Source organism: Ixodes scapularis, unplaced genomic scaffold (assembly GCF_016920785.2).
Source record: "Ixodes scapularis isolate PalLabHiFi unplaced genomic scaffold, ASM1692078v2 PGA_scaffold1__304_contigs__length_218370807, whole genome shotgun sequence".
Lineage (NCBI taxonomy): Eukaryota > Metazoa > Arthropoda > Arachnida > Ixodida > Ixodidae > Ixodes > Ixodes scapularis.
In genome coordinates this window covers 206,596,939-206,615,249 of record NW_024609846.1, presented here as the reverse complement: position 1 = coordinate 206,615,249, position 18,311 = coordinate 206,596,939, and the positions used below count along the sequence as shown (strand labels likewise).

The 18,311-nt window shown below is 47.4% G+C and overlaps 1 long non-coding RNA gene across 1 annotated transcript; it reads left to right on the top strand.

Moving 5' to 3' along the window:
• The first annotated feature begins 9,436 nt into the window (after positions 1–9,436).
• LOC121836201 lies at positions 9,437–15,872 on the top strand. Its single transcript, XR_006077836.1, has 3 exons — positions 9,437–9,666; positions 12,181–12,337; positions 15,832–15,872. It is a non-coding gene; the product is annotated as an uncharacterized LOC121836201 (long non-coding RNA).
• Positions 15,873–18,311: the final 2,439 nt, after the last annotated feature.

The window sequence follows — 18,311 nt, the reverse complement described above, 5'->3', positions numbered from 1 at the left end:
CGCTAAGGTTCCGTTCACTACTAGCACTCAGGGATGCACAGGATGCGTTTGGATAGAAGTGAGAGTTTCGAGAATTCCCTTTCGTTCGCCCTTCAGAAACCGCAAAGCTCAAACACTCCTGAGCACGAGTAGTCCTTTTTGCCGTGCTGATACTCCTCCAATTCAACGGTGGCTACTTTGTCATCCTCCGCGTCACACCAGTCTTGAAACAAACCCAGGCACCTTCTTTTCGAGGCGGGATCTCGAACGTCATCATCCGTTTCATCCTTATCTTGGGTCATTGCTTCAGAGACATGGGCAAGGAGCTCTCTGACGTGCGCGTAGACTTCAAGGCGCTCGCTCTCGGGCAACATGCGGAGTTGGCGGAACTGAGGCCAGAGAAATGTGGCGGTCTTGTGGAGGAGAGAAATTTTCAGCTTCGTGTCTAGGAAATGACGAGCACGGGCCTTGATCTTCTCGATTTCCACTGCCTCTACTGCAGAAACCTCCTTGAGCGCGTCGCTAGCATCTTTGAAGGGTTGCAGAAACTCGATCAACTCGTCGAGTGTTGTCTTGTTCTCGCTTTCCATCACTGGATTATTCCTTGACTCCAGTAAAGCTTTTATCTCCTCGAACTGAGGTCAGACGGACTTTAGCATTGATACCTTTCGCGCACGCGGTTGCCACTTTCTCCTTTACGTCCACAGGCACGGGAGGTTGAGGGCATTAAGGTGATAAAAAAGAATAAATACTTGCGCTGTTCGATGAAACCTTGCACTTGTGACGACCGAGATGAGACATCCCAGTCTTTGAACGAACGACACTGAAGATGTCCTTCGGGCACCGACGTTCTGGAGTTCACGGCTGTGAGAAATTTTTCCCATACAGAGATCTTAAAGTTGGTCTCTTCCACAGGTTTGTAGAGCGCAAGTGATGCCAGGCCCGCCGATTGTCAATATTGGCGTACCAACTTTCATTGCTGCCACATGGACAGAAAATGGCGGCATAGAAAATAAATGATAATACAATAAAGGTTTCTCTGGAATGATGGACGGTTGGTAACACGGGCAGGACAGAGGTCGATTCTATTGGTCATTTAAAAGCCGGATAGATTCCAGGCGAAAAGAAGAGACAATCACAACGTCGCTAGTGTACCTTCTATAAGGCTGCGCCTTATAGAAGGCCGCACCAGCTATAAGGCTGCGCCTCTGGTGAAGAAGGGAGTCCAGCGAAGCTGGATTTTGGTGGGAATGAAGTCCAGCGAAGCTGGACTATGGTGGGAATGAAGTAATGGCCGGCTGCAATTCGGCAAGCCAGAGTGGAAAGGCTCAAAAAGTTGCCGCCATCTATAAGCGACGGTGGCAACCAGAACACCGGCAAGCTGGTTGTCTGGTCGCCACCGTCGCTCATAGATGGCAGTAGCTGTTCAGAGTTCTGCGTCATCATTTGTTTGCTGACGGAGACAATCTATAAAAAAAATTATCCAGGGTACGTTAGCTGGTCTTTGGTGGCATAGTAAGGCCCCCGCAGGAAGTACAAAGTCGAGGTCACCTTTTTTCTTCTTTTTAGTTCGAAGAGCGGAGGAAAAATACAATCATCTTGTACCCAGCGACCGGAGTGGCCTCGTTTCCTTGCCCGCACTGTCCCACTATGCAGGTGGAGTCCATACGTTTTCTTTTATCCGTTTGAAGGCTTTCTAACTGCAAGACGCATTTTTGTTATTGTGAACGGCGCTGTAGTGACTCCACACACTTCGCCTTTTTTTTTGGTTTCAATGAACCTAAAAGATGAATGCATGAGCAAGCTTTTTGTTCTAAAAAATTTAGAACTTAAGGCACACGACTGCCCGGGCAGGGGCCGGGCCGGCCCGGGCCGGCGCGGCCCGAAAACTTTCTTGTTCAAGCCCGAGCTGGCCCGGGCCCGAGAAAATACGTGCTACCCGGCCCGAGCCCGGCCCGAGCCCGGCCCGAGCCCGGCCCGCAGGCCGGGCCGGGCTCGGGCTTTCGGGCTGGCCCGGGCCCGTGCAGTGCTTTAGGAAGCCCTAGCCTGGCGCTCCGGCCCGCGCGCCGAAAACCTTCCTCCTTTCCCTCTTTCGGGTAAACACGGTTTCTCCTCATGTTCTCCTCCTACCCCCCGCCGGTCACGTGAGAGAGACGGGCGCGACCCCCCGCCGGTCACGTGAGAGAGACGGGCGCGACCGCTCCGCTGGTGCTACCGGCGTGCGCTTATCTCTCCTCCGTTCGACTGCAATGTGCGACCCTCTCCCTTCTCTTTGCGCGCCGTTGCCCAACACCTCCTAGAAGAGAAGTCCGTAGCGCTCTTCTCGTGACGTCGCGGGGGAAGGCCATCGGGAGCGCGCGTCGAAGCGAATGCAAAGCGCGTGGATCGACCGTCGTAACGCGCTTTTAGTCACATTAGCTAAAATGAAAGCTGCACATTGCAACGGGTCTAAGAAACACTTTATTACAAGGGCAAAATATTACTCCGCTAAATAATCGGTATGAAATGGTACGTGGTAGGCGAATAAGAGAAAACATTGAGTCACGCATTTATTGCTGTAGGAACGCAAATTTTACGCAGAAATACTTCGACAAAATGGCGAGACACGCAGTGATTGGACACAGCAAAACAGATCACAGGTAAAAACCAGGTAGACGTAGTAACGCGGACACCAGAGATAAGTTTCGCTTTTACGATCACGTGAGCGATGTTATCGCGCGCAGTCACTGAATTCTTGCATCATACCCCGGCAACATGGCAAAAGTAATGTACTTTAGATCGAATGACCTTATGGGGTAGACAAATCAGCTTGCGACGCTCGTATAATCACTCAAGACCGCGAGCTAAGTCCCATATCATATAATGAAAATATATTAACTTTCCCGTGTGGCAGGGGTACCAAACTTACTATTTACAGTCAACTAATTTACTTCTCCCTATGGGCTCGAGCTGCCTTAGAACAAAACATCTTATTTTGTATACAATAATACTATCACCTTAATACAGTTAAGATTCTAGTATAAAAGCGGTAAAGGCAATAAAATAACATCAGTATAAATAAACACATAGGCACGAACAACGCACTTCGTATAATCACACAAACTTGTTATTCACCTTCCAGTGAAAACTACAATATTACCCCGCATATTTACAAATGACGACGCAATTGCACACGGATACCGACGGACAAGATTCCATTCTATCACAAAAAAAAACCCGACTGCTGCACTTTACTCGCGTCCCAAATGACGAAGAAAGCTCGGAAATAAATTGTTTCTCACCTGTCAATCGTATCCATACGTCCCACAATATCCGTGGCGAAAACATTTGAACACGAACTTTAAGTGCGTCTCTCTCTGTCGAAAGAGAGGTCTATCGATTATCGACCAGTCTCATCGTTGGCTATATGCGATACACGTCACTCAAACCGTAGCAGGACTCGTTCCGCGAATCCACGTAAATGCCGTAGCATTAAGCGAACACGAAAAAACTACCCGAGACTACGGTTACGACCAAGAAACGACGGGAAGGATCAAAAGTACCACACACACGAAAGCGGCGGCAGCAGTGTGGGAGGCTTAACGTCGTTGACCCATATCTTGCTCGCGTGCGCTTCCTGCGGCGATGACTGGATTTTTTTTCGGTTCCCTAGCCTTCTGAAAGTCTCAGCGTTCCTTTTTAAACAGTCAACAGCTCACACACAACTTAAATTTACTAGAATCGGAGCCCTTACGAGGGAAGAAAACGTCGAAGCGGACCGGTTCATTCGAAAAGTGTGGGGATCTGCGGGATTGCACGTGGTCCCGCGGTTACGGGGATACTCATAAATATAAAATTGGTACTTCAACCTTGGTAGCGCGTTGTATATTATGTTTATATTATATATATATAATAAATTGTACAATACTGCGCTTTTAAAACATATATTCATGTCGAATATACGCTCACGAACATCCCGCGCCGCTTGACAAGAAACTTTTTTTTTCACGTCGATGGAAAATGTTTCTCACGTAGTTGCGCTATGGACTTCCTTCTCCGACATTGTGACGTAACCACTCAAAGCGCCACGGCCATCTCTTCTAGGAGGTGTTGCGTTGCCCCAAGCTACCGAGGCGTCTGGTTCTCCCGCTCGCTTCGGTTGCCCTTCGTTGCCGACGCGGCCTAGCGCTCTCCTCCCCCGGACAGGTGTTATTTACTCCTTGCGCCGCGCTCTGACTCATAATTTCATCGGCGCTGCATTAATCTCGTGCAGCGTGCTTGCCGCGGTGCCTTCGAGGCACATCCAGGATTACCAGACGCCCACCGCGGACAAAATAGCTACCCAACCACCAAGGTATTCTCCCTCCTATTTACGTTTCTAAATATAATATGATAAGTCTTTTAATTTTTTGTTTCGGAGAATAGCCTTATTCACGACCTTAATCCAACGATACATGAAACACATTGCTCGACATTCTATGAGGGTTTGTTATCCTGAAAGAGGTAAAGCTTCACTTCTGATTAGAATAACTGCAAACAGATCTCTCAGTTGCGATGCCACCGAATTATATCAGTTCCAGCAACTATTTGCGAGGCGAAACCACGCTCGTCACGCATCTTGGCTTGTTGCATTTAATTGAAATTTAAGTTCAATTCAACGGGCTTTATTTTTACATCGTTGCCAAAAATGGTAACCGTGCTGGACACATTTTTGCTGTGCACAGTGAGAGTGTGCGTGGGATGCGCGGTGACCCAGCGCAGTTCGCATATTTCGAGGAAAATGTCCTTCGTGTCTGTCTCATGCTGTGATGTTTTTCTGGTGCGATAAGAACATTACACTCCCTGTTTGTGTCCGACCATTGCAAGTACCGCGTGCTGAACAACTCTCGGAGGAAATGTATTGGCGGCCATGGTCTAAACTAGTTATGACTCGTTCTGAACCGGTTCGTGCTTGTTGGAATCGTTAACCGAACCGGAACAATATACAAAGTGATTAAACCCGAACACGAAGAGAACCGGATTAATAACACGTTTGGCATCCTGCACATTTCATTACTCGGAGAATCATGCCCGACCTTCTTAATAATTCAAGCGCGCATGTGCTTGAATTTTGTTGTTATTGCGTCGTCCGCCTAAAATCGCCTTTTTAAGAACTTCTCGTAGTTGTAAACAACTTATATCTCAGGCACATGCGCCGAAAAGTCCGAGAAAAAGAACAAACAGTTCCCGTCGAAAAAACTTAATAAAATTCCTTATGCAGTTACTTGTATATAGTATGCTATATATAATACCCATCGCCGCACCTGCCATCTAGGACGCGTATGGAAGCCGTCCTGCACTTGCGCAGAACAATTCTGACTATTCCCTCTACATTCCACGAAGTGCGCACTTGCATTTTTTTTAACCTCCTCCTGGCGAAGTTATAAAGGGATGCCAACGGAAATGTATCTACAACGATATGCAAACACAAAAAAAGTTAAAACTCTATTTCCCGGGGGTGGTTACCATTTGAGCCCGTTCTCGTTTCGACCTTCTCCTTTGGCCCTTCTCAAAACAACCATTCTCAAAAAGATCTTCTCGCTTTGACCCGTCGTATTCGGCCCTTTCCCGTTTCGTCTTTCGCATTCCAACCCTCCTCATTTGTGCCCGTTCTCGTTTCGCCCTTTTCACCTGGCCCTTTTCGAAACAGCCATTCTCAAAAATATCTCGCTTTGACCCGTCGCACTTGACTCTTTCTATACCAAACTCGTTTTTTTAGGGTAATATTAATGCATTGATATGCATTGTGCGTGTGTGTGTGTGTGTGTGTGTGTGTGTGTGTGTGTGTGTGTGTGTGTGTGTGTGTGTGCCATACTACAGGCACACTCTCTCTGCTAAGGATCTTAGCAGTGCGCCGAGGTCGTCGTGAAAAGCTACTAGCTGACAATAAAACAGACCAACTATTTATCGCAGCCAGATCATATTCCGAAATGTCACGTTGTTTGAGGTCTCTCGATTTGGGACAAGGCCACCACTTCTATGATGCAGTGGTTCTCAAAAGGGGGTCTGCGAAGACATCCTAGGGGTCCGCAAAGCCCTGTCTCATCAGTCAGGCACGGCAATATTAGTTGTCTTTCTTCACGTTGAGAAGAAACGTTCCAATTTTCGGGAGAGTCCTCTCGTGTGTATGTCAATGAGATAAGTCTACTTTACACTAGCAATTAGTTATATCCATTTATTGAATCATTATCATGATAACTTATACACTGTAAAAAATTTCCGTAATTTTACAAACACTTTTGTCGTAATTCTGACGGACTCTGTGTCCGTTTCTTAGTTAACGGACATAAAACCCGTTTTTTGCTACATCGAACCAGCAACTTTTTCCGTAAAATGGGGCGAAAATTGTTTGCAGTGATAGGTAGAATAAAATTGCATACAGTTGTGTGTCAATGCATACTATAGTAGAAGATAAAAGCGTTAAATGTGCTTTTAACGTTTAATCCTGCTAAAAGCAATTCCTTATAGTAAAGAGGCTAAGGGCTACCAAGAATCCTACCGTACCCTGCAAAAGGAACAGATAAAAGGGGCGATGGAAAAAACCGAATAGAAATTAAGTAAAAGTTCATAATTCCCAGTAAAGCACATAGGCACTGCTTTACTTCACTGAGGGTGAAGCTGACGAGTTGCATGTCTACAGAAGTTTTCGGCCTTGTGATGATTGTTAGGGGGGTTCTGCATGAGTGCAAAAAGAGAGATTGCCAGAACAGTGAAGACCACACCAAGAAGGAATGCTGTTGCTCCATGGTAGGAAACAGTTGAAAGGCACCGGCACAATTCTTGCGAAAAACTCCCTTCAGTGTTGTCTCGTGACCTTGCAGTTCGACAACATTGTCTGAGGCAGAATAAGACGACCCACTAAAGGGCCACACTTGAGGTCACCTCTGGCCCACCAGTGAAGGGCCAGAATTCCAGCCAATGTCAGAGCAGTGAGTGATCCGTAGAGAGCTTGGCTGCCGAAGAATAGCGTAGGCTGCCCCCTTTTGCTGAACACTTTCACCTGATCTTACAAGATCAACCTCATAGGAGTCTCATATAGAGCTGCAATACTTTAGGTGTGGCAGGACCAGGGCTGTGGAACACACCTAAGTGTGCTATGGCCGGTTCCACTGGATACGCTTGCTGCTGCGCCAGAAAACTCCAAATTCATTCATTCATCGACTGGATACGCGAAGTAAAAGACCCAGTGTTCCGCATGTTTTGGACAAAACTACTTAAAATGCTATGTGAAGAAGCATAAGTGGTTGTTTATAGTAGACCTTGTCGATGTTGTTCTGCAAACCCTTGTGGTTTCTGGTCATCCGTAGCAGCAGGGGAGTCGATATCAGGCAGGCATTATCACGATTAATAAACATGTTGAGAACAATTGCACTGAGCACACTGTCCCGTTGAACTGTCGAGCGTATGGGCCACTGGAAATGGTTCCATGGTATACACTGCACTCTGAGCGACTCAACTGGAAGACTTCTAGTATGCACACATTTAATTAATTTGTGTTAATCAGCACCAGTGGCACGCTGGGCAAATCGTAGGACTCAGCTTTCACGGAAGCCGGGCATCACGCACAGCATAGCAACACCTTGCCATGCTTGTGGGAGGTTCCAGCTTCAGGTTACGGCGTCACCAAAAGGGTAATGGTAAAGGTACCACGACTAGCACACCTCCACAGTTCTTAGCACAATCTTTTCTGTAAGCAGTGTGCTCCACTGTAGCAATCGACAATGTGACTGTCATAAACCGAATCCTGCATCCACGCTTTACATACCGCTAAAACTGTTGAGGGATGCGTCTCGTGGAGTGAGTGAAGGTGCAGCAGCTTATTTGGGACCAAGTGCCCTGTTTGAGAACCACACTGCGAGTTGAAGCAAGGCAAACCAGGGTGTGCAGGGATGAGATTCGTCCGGGTGGGCCAGGGTGGTGGAACACGTGGGGCAGCGTCACTGGTTGCCTGGGCAGGCCAGCGTACGGTGCCTGTACTTGAGACAGTCGTTGCAATGATGGGCTCGAGGTTTGAGGGGACGGCAGCGAAATTCGAGGCGACGGTAGTACACTGTGTAAGGGACATGGGTTCCGATGAAGGTGATGATGGCTGAACCTGTTGTGTCCATTTTCCTTGCGTGAAGGAGCTGTGCGGGAAGCTGTGCGGCTTTGCAAGAACGCCGGCAAAATGCCAAGAGGCTGCACAGCTGCGCCAGTAGGGAGGATTGGGAGATGCACTATAGCTGCGTGAAGTTCGGGGTTGGGGTGGGCCGAAAGACGAGATTCGCGGGGCTTTCGAGGGGTGATCCATTTCCCACCTAGCTCATCTCCCTCTAGGGGGATTTCCACGTCCTGGCTCAGGATGGATGCAGAGATATTGGTGAGCTGCGATGCGGCGGTGTCGGCTGAAGCCATATTCGAAGCGGAAACGGGCGCGCCGCTCACAGAACGAGACTCGAGCAAGCCAATCTCTCGCTGGACGTGCTGCGGCGGGCCGACAGTGCGAGGCGATATTTATACCAGTATCACGTACAGTTCTTAGGGTTTGCGGAGCCCGGAAAAGACGTCCGTTCTCGTCGGAAAATCGCAGCAGTCTCCGGACGCTGAAGGTAAGAGCGTTCACATCGAAGAGCTCACCATTGAAGGGGGGCTACTGAGGTTTTAAGAGCCACTGATCGTAGTAATGGCATTCCAAAGACACCGCGTTGTCGTAAATTGTTTTTCAACGGCTACGTCATATACGGCTGAGGCCAGGGCTTGGGGATCCATCGCCGGAAACGTGGAGGCACCAAGCAACGACGTGAGGCTTGCCGAGTCGGTTCGTCGGTGCCGACGACGTCCGAGCAACCCTAGTGGGGGCCTTGCTTCCAGGAAGACTGGATATTCTTTCCGGCGAGCAGCATGCTTGTTGCTGATGCGGATCGCAGGAGGTGGATAACAAGACAACCGATGCACAGCAAATAGGTCGAGCACGCTACATGGGACAGTGGTGGTCGCCGCCATGATAAACTGAAACGAAACCGAGTTGGCCAAGCCTGGCCAAGCTTCAGTTTAGTACACAATGCACTACAACATGGTTTATTACAAATAATTATATAAACGTTAAAACAACTTTCTGTATTTGAAAATTTGAAATTCAGTTGACTAAAACAAGCACATTTATGTTGCGTCAAATGAGCTTGGCCAGAACCACGGTGGCCGGAACCAACGAGCATCGCCGCGTCGTTATCACCATCGTAACAAAACACAAAAACAAAGCGAGTTTCAAACTTTCGGGCGTAATGTTGGGCACTTTTAATCTTTCGGAAAAGAACATCGAAGAACGTTCTTGGAAAAAGAAAGTGTATTAGGTGCCGGCGGGCCCGTGGAACCAGCTGTGGAGTTAAGTCTAATTGGTGAGTGCTCCCCGATTCGTTTTACTTCTTCAATCCTTTCTGTTCGGAGCGTTTATGTCGTGTTCTTGTGTGTGCAGGCGGCGTGAAAGCGACCGTGAGCGGTTCCTTGTCACACACGTGCGTTCCGCATTGGATGGCCCTCGAGCTTTTGCCAAGGAAGTCCCTGAACCGATCTGTCACTGAGCGAGCAGTCAGATTGCGGGAAGGCACCCAGAGGCAAAGGTTCCACCGGAGGCAGCTGGGGCGGCCGAGCGAGGCACTTGGTGATTATATCGGAGCTTCATCTCGTAGATCGGTAAACAAGGCTTGACTGCTGCAAATCGCGTGGTGTCTTGGTATCGCCTAGCTAGGCGGTGTGTTTTGCAGAACCCATGACTGGTAAAAGTACCCGTTAGCGTGCTGGCGCGCGTATTAGCTTCCACTGTGGGGGGTTGGATTCTAGTTCGTTTTTTGTTTTCGGAAACTGCTCGAAACAATGCGTGACGTGCGCCTTTAGAGGTAGGGTACGTATTGATGATGTTGTTTGCGGAGAGTATAAAGAGTTCTTATTCGACTGGGGCACTGACTTTCTATACAAAATCCTGTATATGTTGCGCTTATTTACTAACCCTCTGGCAGTACTTAATTGAGAAGGTTGGAAGAAAAAACAAAAACGCGCATTGAGTAGTGACAACAGAAACAGAAAAAAGGTGTTTTAAACAACTTCCTCTAAAGACCATGAACTGATTTTCAAACCACCACCTCCTCACTTCATAAGCAAGCGAGAAATCATGTGGTGGTATTTCACTGGAACCCAAAGTTTTCCCACCAGTCTGACAGTCGGCAAGGGCAAAGCCCTCGATAAAATTCAAGCTTCACATTTTCGCAAGTGCCGACAACCATAAAGTATAAACCGCAGGCTTGTAGCCAGGATTTTGTTTCGGAAGGGGGGGGGGCGGGGGGGGAGGAGGGGGGGGGGGGGGGCTCGCCCATTGCAAAATGCTGTATGAGGGGTAGGGGGGAGAGGAGGCCACAGCAAAATGGAAGATTTTTTTGGGGGGGAGGGGGGGGGGCCCATGCCTTCCCCCCCCCCCCCCCTGGCTACGTGCCTGATAAACCGCATGTAAGCAATTTAGCGAGCAACGAGACAAATGATGCCAACCCTTTTCGCAATCGCTCGATCAGCCGCACGACGAGGCGAATCACACGAAAACGACGGGAACAAGCGACCAAGGCGACGAGCAACGTTTTCTAGAAATCGAAAAACCGAGCTACAGTGAGAAATCTTCGTCGCTTGCTAAATCGCGTACATGCGGTTCAGCCTTAATTGTGTAAGCTCGAGAGACGGTGCCACCCACTTCCAAGTGCCTTTCATTTCAGAGCTAAACTGCCATACCCTGCAGCGACCGTCCAGCGTTTCAAAGCGCCCAATCAGTGGAAACAACCCACCAGCGCCACTCCAAGGAGCGCTGTTGCCGGCTCTCTGGTATCGCGCAGGAGATCGCGATTCAGGAAAACCGATAGAACTACCATTTCTAAAATTTCCAGCCTCACCCGGCGGCGGAAACGAACCTTCAACTAAGTGTTGTAGACGATAAAATCGAGTCAGTCACCACTGCAAATTATCAATATTAAGATATATTCAGTTACAAAATTTTACTAGCTGAAACAGCAGTTATCACCAGAAAACTCGCACGCACCTTGCGAGCGTACCCCATGTTCATTGGCGATACAGCGTTCGGTGCGCGCTCCATTCACGAAAAATGTTCCGAGCACAGTCGAGAGGTTGGCGTTGAGGAAACGCCTTTTCGGTTCACGGACGCAATCCACTGCCGCCTGAAACCGGGGTCATGTGGAAAGCATGGAGCTTAAACGCCGTTCACACTCTTGCGACCGTGTACGACCGAGAGAGACCAGACTGGTTTTTAAGCCTTTTGCGACTTCTTAGGACCGGGTGGGCTGCAGCGCCGAGGTGGTCCTAAGAGATCGCAAGAAGCTTAAAAAGCGGTCTGGTCTCTCTCGGTCTTACTCGGTCGCAAGAGTGTGACCGGGCCTTTAAAGACCATTGCAGCCGCTCTCGCCTTGCCGGATTCCTTGCAAGCTACATAGGTCTTCCGACAGTATTCAGCGCTTTCTGTTTTTATTCGAGCACCCTATGACCGAGCAATGGTGTCCCGATGACTGGGGGACTGTTGCCATCGAAGCCCGTAGCTGTAATTAAGTGTGCGAGTTTAAAACAGAAAAGAAGGTGCGAACGAAGTTGGGGCACTGCAGACACCCAACACCGGCCAAGCCTCTCATCCGGGAGTTTCACTCTTTCTACACAACCAGAAAGGGGGAAAGCGCCGGTAGCTTTCCCCTTTTCTCTCTCGCCCTCTTTCAGTAAAACGGTCTATACAGCCGTCCGTGAACCGTTTAGGATGAGTGTAGCTCATCCGCGCAGCATACCTTACCCCTTGTTTCTTTTTGGGCGTCCCAGGTTTGTTCTGAGCATACCTCTCGTTGTAGCTTTCGAAGCTGCTTAGAGATGGCAGCACGCATTTTTTTACTGTGCAGGTTTTTAAGAATGGTGACTGATTGTGGAAACATGTGCGGCCTGGGCCGTACGTGCAATAAAAATAAAATAAAATAAAAAGCTAGAGGAAAGAAAAAAGTTGAGTGGTTACGGTGAACAATGTGCAACATTATTATGCATTTTCCTCGTTCCTTTGAGAATATCTAACTGGATACAAGACACACTTTCATGATGTGCAGGCAACGTCAACAGAAATGTTGAGTGCAGACTTTGCAGTCTACTTATGACCGATTCACACGACGAGCTTATCTGCAGATGGATTGATCACTTGCAAGACGTCCACGGAACGTCAGTCCCCCAAGTGCGTCCACACGGAGGAGACGAGCTAATGACAGCGAGGACAGACTGAACCTTTTCGCGGCCCTGCAATTCCACAAAAGGCCAACATCGCACTGTGGCACCGTTTTCCAAGGTCAGAAGTGATGTTTGCGACTATGATCACGGTGCTATCATGAAAAAGAATCGTTGTGTGCCGCTTTTACATACCGAGCGAGACAAAGCATTGTGACAGGCTTAGCGTGAAGCACCACTAGCTCTACTAACCACATGACACAAGTACAGTCCTGCTCCAGAAGGCTTCAGCATTAAAGGGGTAGTGAAACGAAATTTGAGCGCCGATCTTGTTGCATAAATATGGGCTAGGGACAGGCACCACCTCGGAAATATAAATATTGCGCTGTAAAACACAGGAGAACTAATTTTAAACATAATTAAACGATTTCAAATTCTCATCTGGTGGATGGGGGGAAGCTCTCGTGACATCACTTGTGCCAAAATAGCAGCGCCGTTCTGCGGCAATACGGCGTGCCGGCAGAATTCGCCTAGGCCTGAACGCGTTTGCAAAGCCTTGGCGGAGAAAGCCAAAGCGTAGTTGGCCACAGTGAGCTCGTTCTCGTTGCGGCTCTTTGCACGACACGGCCCGAGCATGCTTCTGGCACGGCCGGTATTAGTTGCTGCCAGTCGCGAGCTGCAAGCCGACGTTAAAAAGGATATGTTTGAACTACGAGGGTGTCAGCAAGAGCCACGCAAATGCCAAATACCTGTTCACACTCGGAGCGGACACGCGCGTTTGATCGAAGTGCTGGATTCGCTCTGTTAGACCGCGTTTCGGTAAGCGCTTCTGGACCGATCTTTTACGATTGCAACTCGATACTGACATGACACTCCGCAAAGAAAGGTTAGACCGACATCGCGTAGCTCCCACGAACTGCTATAGCTCGACACTGACGTAGCGTCGAGTCAGAATAAAAATGGCATACTAATAACAGAGTGTACAATACCGAGTTGCCAAGGTAATCCGTATGGCGTTTATTTGAGCTCTATATCACACAAAACAAGAAGATAGAATCAATGAGAGTCCCTTTTCGACGACAGCGTTCGTCACCGCTGTCTCGGAAAACAAGGAGATCGAGATGACAAGGGGAAAATATTGACCTCTGAAATTTAGTTCAGGGATCAAACTACTCATCCGGTAAGGGTCCACAAGGGTCGCGCGGGCATATTCCATTCAGCAGGCCAGCCGGTCATGGACAGACGGTCTTGGCCAAGGACCGCCGGAGCAACGGTGCGCCGAGTCGATGTTGCTGCTAGGCCTACTATATTCTGCCGAGCTCGCTCGGTCGGCAGAATCGTGGCTGTTGTAGCTCTTCTCGTGTGTTTGTGGATCCTGCGTTCTTGATAGTCGAGGTCTGTTTTAAGTACTCCTTCCTTTTTTCTTGCTCGTTGAAGTCGGGACGCACGAGACGAGCACGAAGAAAAATAAATGTCCGTTGGTGGCCGATACCAAGTAACTGAGCGACGCTGTCGGCCTTGTTGATTTGATCGTAAAAAGTGCGTAAGACAGCTTCGGAGCTGTCGTAGGATTCTGTCGTAACCTGCGCAAAGGTTACGACAATTTCGTTTCGAGAGCACGGGTTTTCTCTCAAATTTGTCGTACGCACTTTTTTCGTCGTGAATTCGCTTTGAGAATCCGGCCCCAGAGCTGGTTTTGTCAGTGCTGCCGTGGTTGCCGACTTGCCGTGGTCCCGTGGTGCAGCGTGCGTGCAGCCCTTGCACATCTCAAACGGCCACGTTGTCACAGGTCGTAAATTGTCGACGCGCCACCAAGTGGCAACGCTCGTAACCACAACATTCACGCCGTAGCCTTTCCCGACCGGCACAAGTGACGTCACGAATGCGCCCAATATCCCAAGACGCATCGCGCTCTCCGATGGCCGATTTTTGAGCGCGCGCCCAATCGGGCCCATCAGGGTGAAAAATATAGCCATCCGTTCAAAATACAAACGCGCGATTATGATTTATGAATATCATTGATCATATTGAACCTATTTCTGACCATAATAGGTGTATTTCAAGTTTCGCTTCAGTATCCCTTTAAAGCGATTAAGTCTTGGGGTCGCGGAGAGGCAATTGGAAATGCCTTTACGCATTGCTTCCTTGTGCACCACTCTTCAGCACACTACAGCCGTAAGAAAGGTCTTGCTGGGTGGAAAACTGGGTGGACGTGCAGGAAAGATTGCAGCGTGCTAGGCAGGTTTTCACAGAAGCTTCTTGACACCGACCTGGAGGAGTACCAGAACCTGCGGCGCATCAACTGGGCAAAGTTCTTGCAGCTTCTTTCACGAGTGGAAAATAAGAGTGGCTCGACAAAATGAAACAGCGAATGACAAAACACAGTGGTGCACTATCTTTGTTTGGCTTATTCGAAAACAAAAATATTGCTGTGCTGTTGGTACTCTACTGTACATAAACGCTTTTTCTGTTACTCACCCGCCAGAAATCTGCGCGTGAAAAGGCACTCTGCCCTCACAGTCTGGGCGTCCGCTGACGAGGTGCAAATCGTAGGAATAGCCGACATGATGGTAATGTGACAAACGGTCCACGGATGAAAATTGCGATTCGATCCATCATGTGAATCTACCATTATTTGTCAATTATCCTAATATGATCATTTGATCTTAAGAAAGAGCAATTGTTCTTTAAAACAGTGTAATGAAAGTAAGTTTTTATTAACAGTGCCTGCTCCTTTCTTTGACAATGGAATGGTACGAGTCTTGGTAAAACAGAAACTTCCTGTAGATCAGACATTGCAGATTGCAGACGTCTGCTCATTCCATGCTCAAACATGAGCTTGTATTGGCAATGCCAACCACCTGTGTATGATCTGAAAATTCCTTAAAGGGATACTGAATCAGAATTTCGAGCTCACAAAACTAGACTGGACGGATAGGCGGGACGCTGCAAAACCCAAAAACATCACTCATACAGCAATATCTCTAACGGATTGCCGTATTTTTAGAAAAGAAATTCGCGATTGAACACGGCTGACAAGGCCGACGAGACAAGGCACGTCACGATTCCCATTCCCTCTTCACCTCGCTACATCTCGTGTCGAGTTGGTGAATTGAAGCAAGAAGCAGAGAAGTGAGGCCGCTTCCCCTCATTCTCAAATTTTCTCGTAGGACAATTACGTCAAAGACCTCACTTGATCGCGCCCTTCATTTCCAAAAGTACGGCCATCCGTTTGAGATATCAATGTTTGAGTGATGTTCTGCAGTCCGTAGCGTCCCGTTCAACGCTTCTACAGCCTTATTTAGCGAAATCCAAATTTCGGTTCAGTAGCCCTTTAATGACTGTGATCAAGGGAGAGTAGTTTCTGCTGTGAAGAACAGGATGGAGTAAAAGGAAAAGTGTCTCGACGAACAATGAATGCTCCGGGTTACCCATTCGGCCAAATTTCTGCAACATGAACCGGGCTTTAACTGAAAGACGTAGGATAAGCACTTTGAAATCTTTAGGATTTGCCAAGGGATGGAATAAATTAAATGCACAGAAAAGCAGGGGAAGGAGAATGGCAAGAAAATTTTGGGGCTTGTGTTTTTACATTTTTTTAAATTGTTTGTGCAGGAAGCATTACTGAAACAGCACTTCAGTCCTGGGGCTACAATTCATTGCTAGTCAAAGCCTGTTTCCAGAGATGCGAAATCAGGTGAGCAGCTTTTTTTTAAAGAACATTAAGTGCTTTTTAAAATTACCCTCCAATCCTAAAATGTTGTCCATCCATCCGTGAATTTGCCGCTAAATTTAGCGGGGACATTGCTGCTACGTGACCTCTACACAAGCTCAGTTTCCCCTCTAAATTTAGCAGAAAAATTTATGTCACGAGACCTACAGACAATTTAAAGCTCTTCGATAAATTTAGCGGAAAAATAGACGTCATGTGACCTATGCAACCATTCAATTTCCCCCCTCTAAATTTAGCGGAAATATTCATGTCATCTGACCTATGCACTAATTCAGTTCCCCTGCTAGATTTAGAGGGACAATTGATTTCATGTGCCCTGACGTCATGTGACCTACAGACAAATTCCGGTTCCCCGCTAAATTTAGCGGGTAAATTGATGTCACATGACCTACACACCGATTCAATTTACCCACTAAATTTGGCAGAAAAATTTGTCATGTAATCTGACGTCATGTGACCTACAAGGTAAGGTTCCTGCTAAATGTAGCGGAAAAATGGATGTCACGTGACCTATGTACCAATTCAGCTTCCCCACTAAATTTGGCAGAAAAATTGATGTCGCTTGATCTGACGTCATGTGGCCTATACACACATTCAGTTTAAAATAAAAAAACCAACCTCTTAAATACTGCATTTCATGTGTTATAGCTAGGGGTGTGCAAATACTCGAATATACGAATTCAAATCGAAAAGAAAGTTCCCGAATAATTTGATTTGCGAATCGAATTCCTAGTATTCGGTCACTCGAATATTCAATATATTTGGCCAAAGACACGCGGTCGGCGCGGAGCTGACAAAAAAGTCGTTTTTTCTCCCGATGTAAGCGCTGTGATATTAGACAGACCATGCGAGAAACACCTCTTGGTCCTACCATTCCACAAAAATCTAACGCGCAGGTTAGAAAAAAGAAAATTAACGAAAGCCACAAACTTTATAGCACGCAGATTTACTCACGATCGTGACACAATCTTCCCTTGAATCACAACCGACACATCCCGTTACGCCGCGCCATGCCTAATTGTTTTTCACGAGCGCCGATGTAGAACACACTTGCCGCATTCACGGAAATCGGCGACTGCACGATCACACAAAGAAAACTACGTTAACCACGCCGATGAAACCAGCCGAGTTATCGTCGTCGTTCTTTTGGAGCTGTAAGCCGCAAATTCTGATTCTGAACAAAACTCAACGGAAAAATAGTGTGCCTAGATTTGAGAGGGTTTCCAACTGTTCGATAGCCGCGTTTGAATTACGAACTGCGAGAAGGTGACGAAAAGACGGAAGCGTTGATCGGGATCGGGCAGGCAGGGCAGGCGTCGTCGCTCTTTTGTTTGCTCGCCTTCTTTCCACGCGACAACACAACACATGCACACTTAGACCAACCTGCGCTGGAGCAGTCTTCGTAATTTCAGTTTCGCTTGCTCCCTCTTTTAAATCAAGGCTCTCTAAAACAGGATAGATAGACGGAAAAATTGATGCATAGCGGCAGTTGGACGGTGACTTGCGCCACCTAACCAAGTTTTGTTTCCTTGCTTCAGATTATATTGTTTAAGCCTGTTTACTCAGATTTAACACCTATCTGTTTATTGATGCAAAATAAAATCCCCGGTGTCCTTTTTCTTCCTTAAAATGGAGACCAAATATCGCAAAATGTCCCTTTTCTGGGATACACAAATATGTTTTTAAAAAGGTCGCGGTGTTAGGTTGTGCTTTTAACGAGAAGGCACGCGTGGCTGTAACTTTTTTTTTGTGACGTTTAGGGTAGATAGATTATGTTTGCGCCATAAAATTGGATCTTTAGTGGCCAACGTCCAACAGCAACTGCTTTTATTTTTTTACCAGAAGTTTTTTTACATTTTTGCTTTTGTTCCGTACAAGATGCATATTCTACACCAGGCACATACTCTGCACATATAATAGTCTCATTTGCAGCACACTTTGAAAAATTCCTACAAATAAAATCACTATTCGATATTCGATTGGATATTCGGCTTTTTTTTCTTGATTTGATTCGGTATTCGATTCGAAAACTACTATTTGGTATTCGCACACCCCTAGTTATGTGTTTGTGAAGGTAAAAGTTTGTAAAAGTATGTTTGAAGGTAAAAGTCACTTCGAATTTTAAATAATGTTTTTACTTTAAAGAAACAACTTTTCTCTAATTGTTTTGATTGAACACTAGTGTCATAAACTGCTCCTAGCAGCCTTGAACAGTAAAGTTTGCACATCTGGGCCCGTTTGCTCGAAAGCGCTAACCGCGGCTAGAGTTAGCCAGAGCACCTAGGAGAGGGATTTTGAAATCACGTGACGGGCTCGGTAGGGATGCGGGGAAACATGGCGGTGCCCCAATGACGGAGCGCCG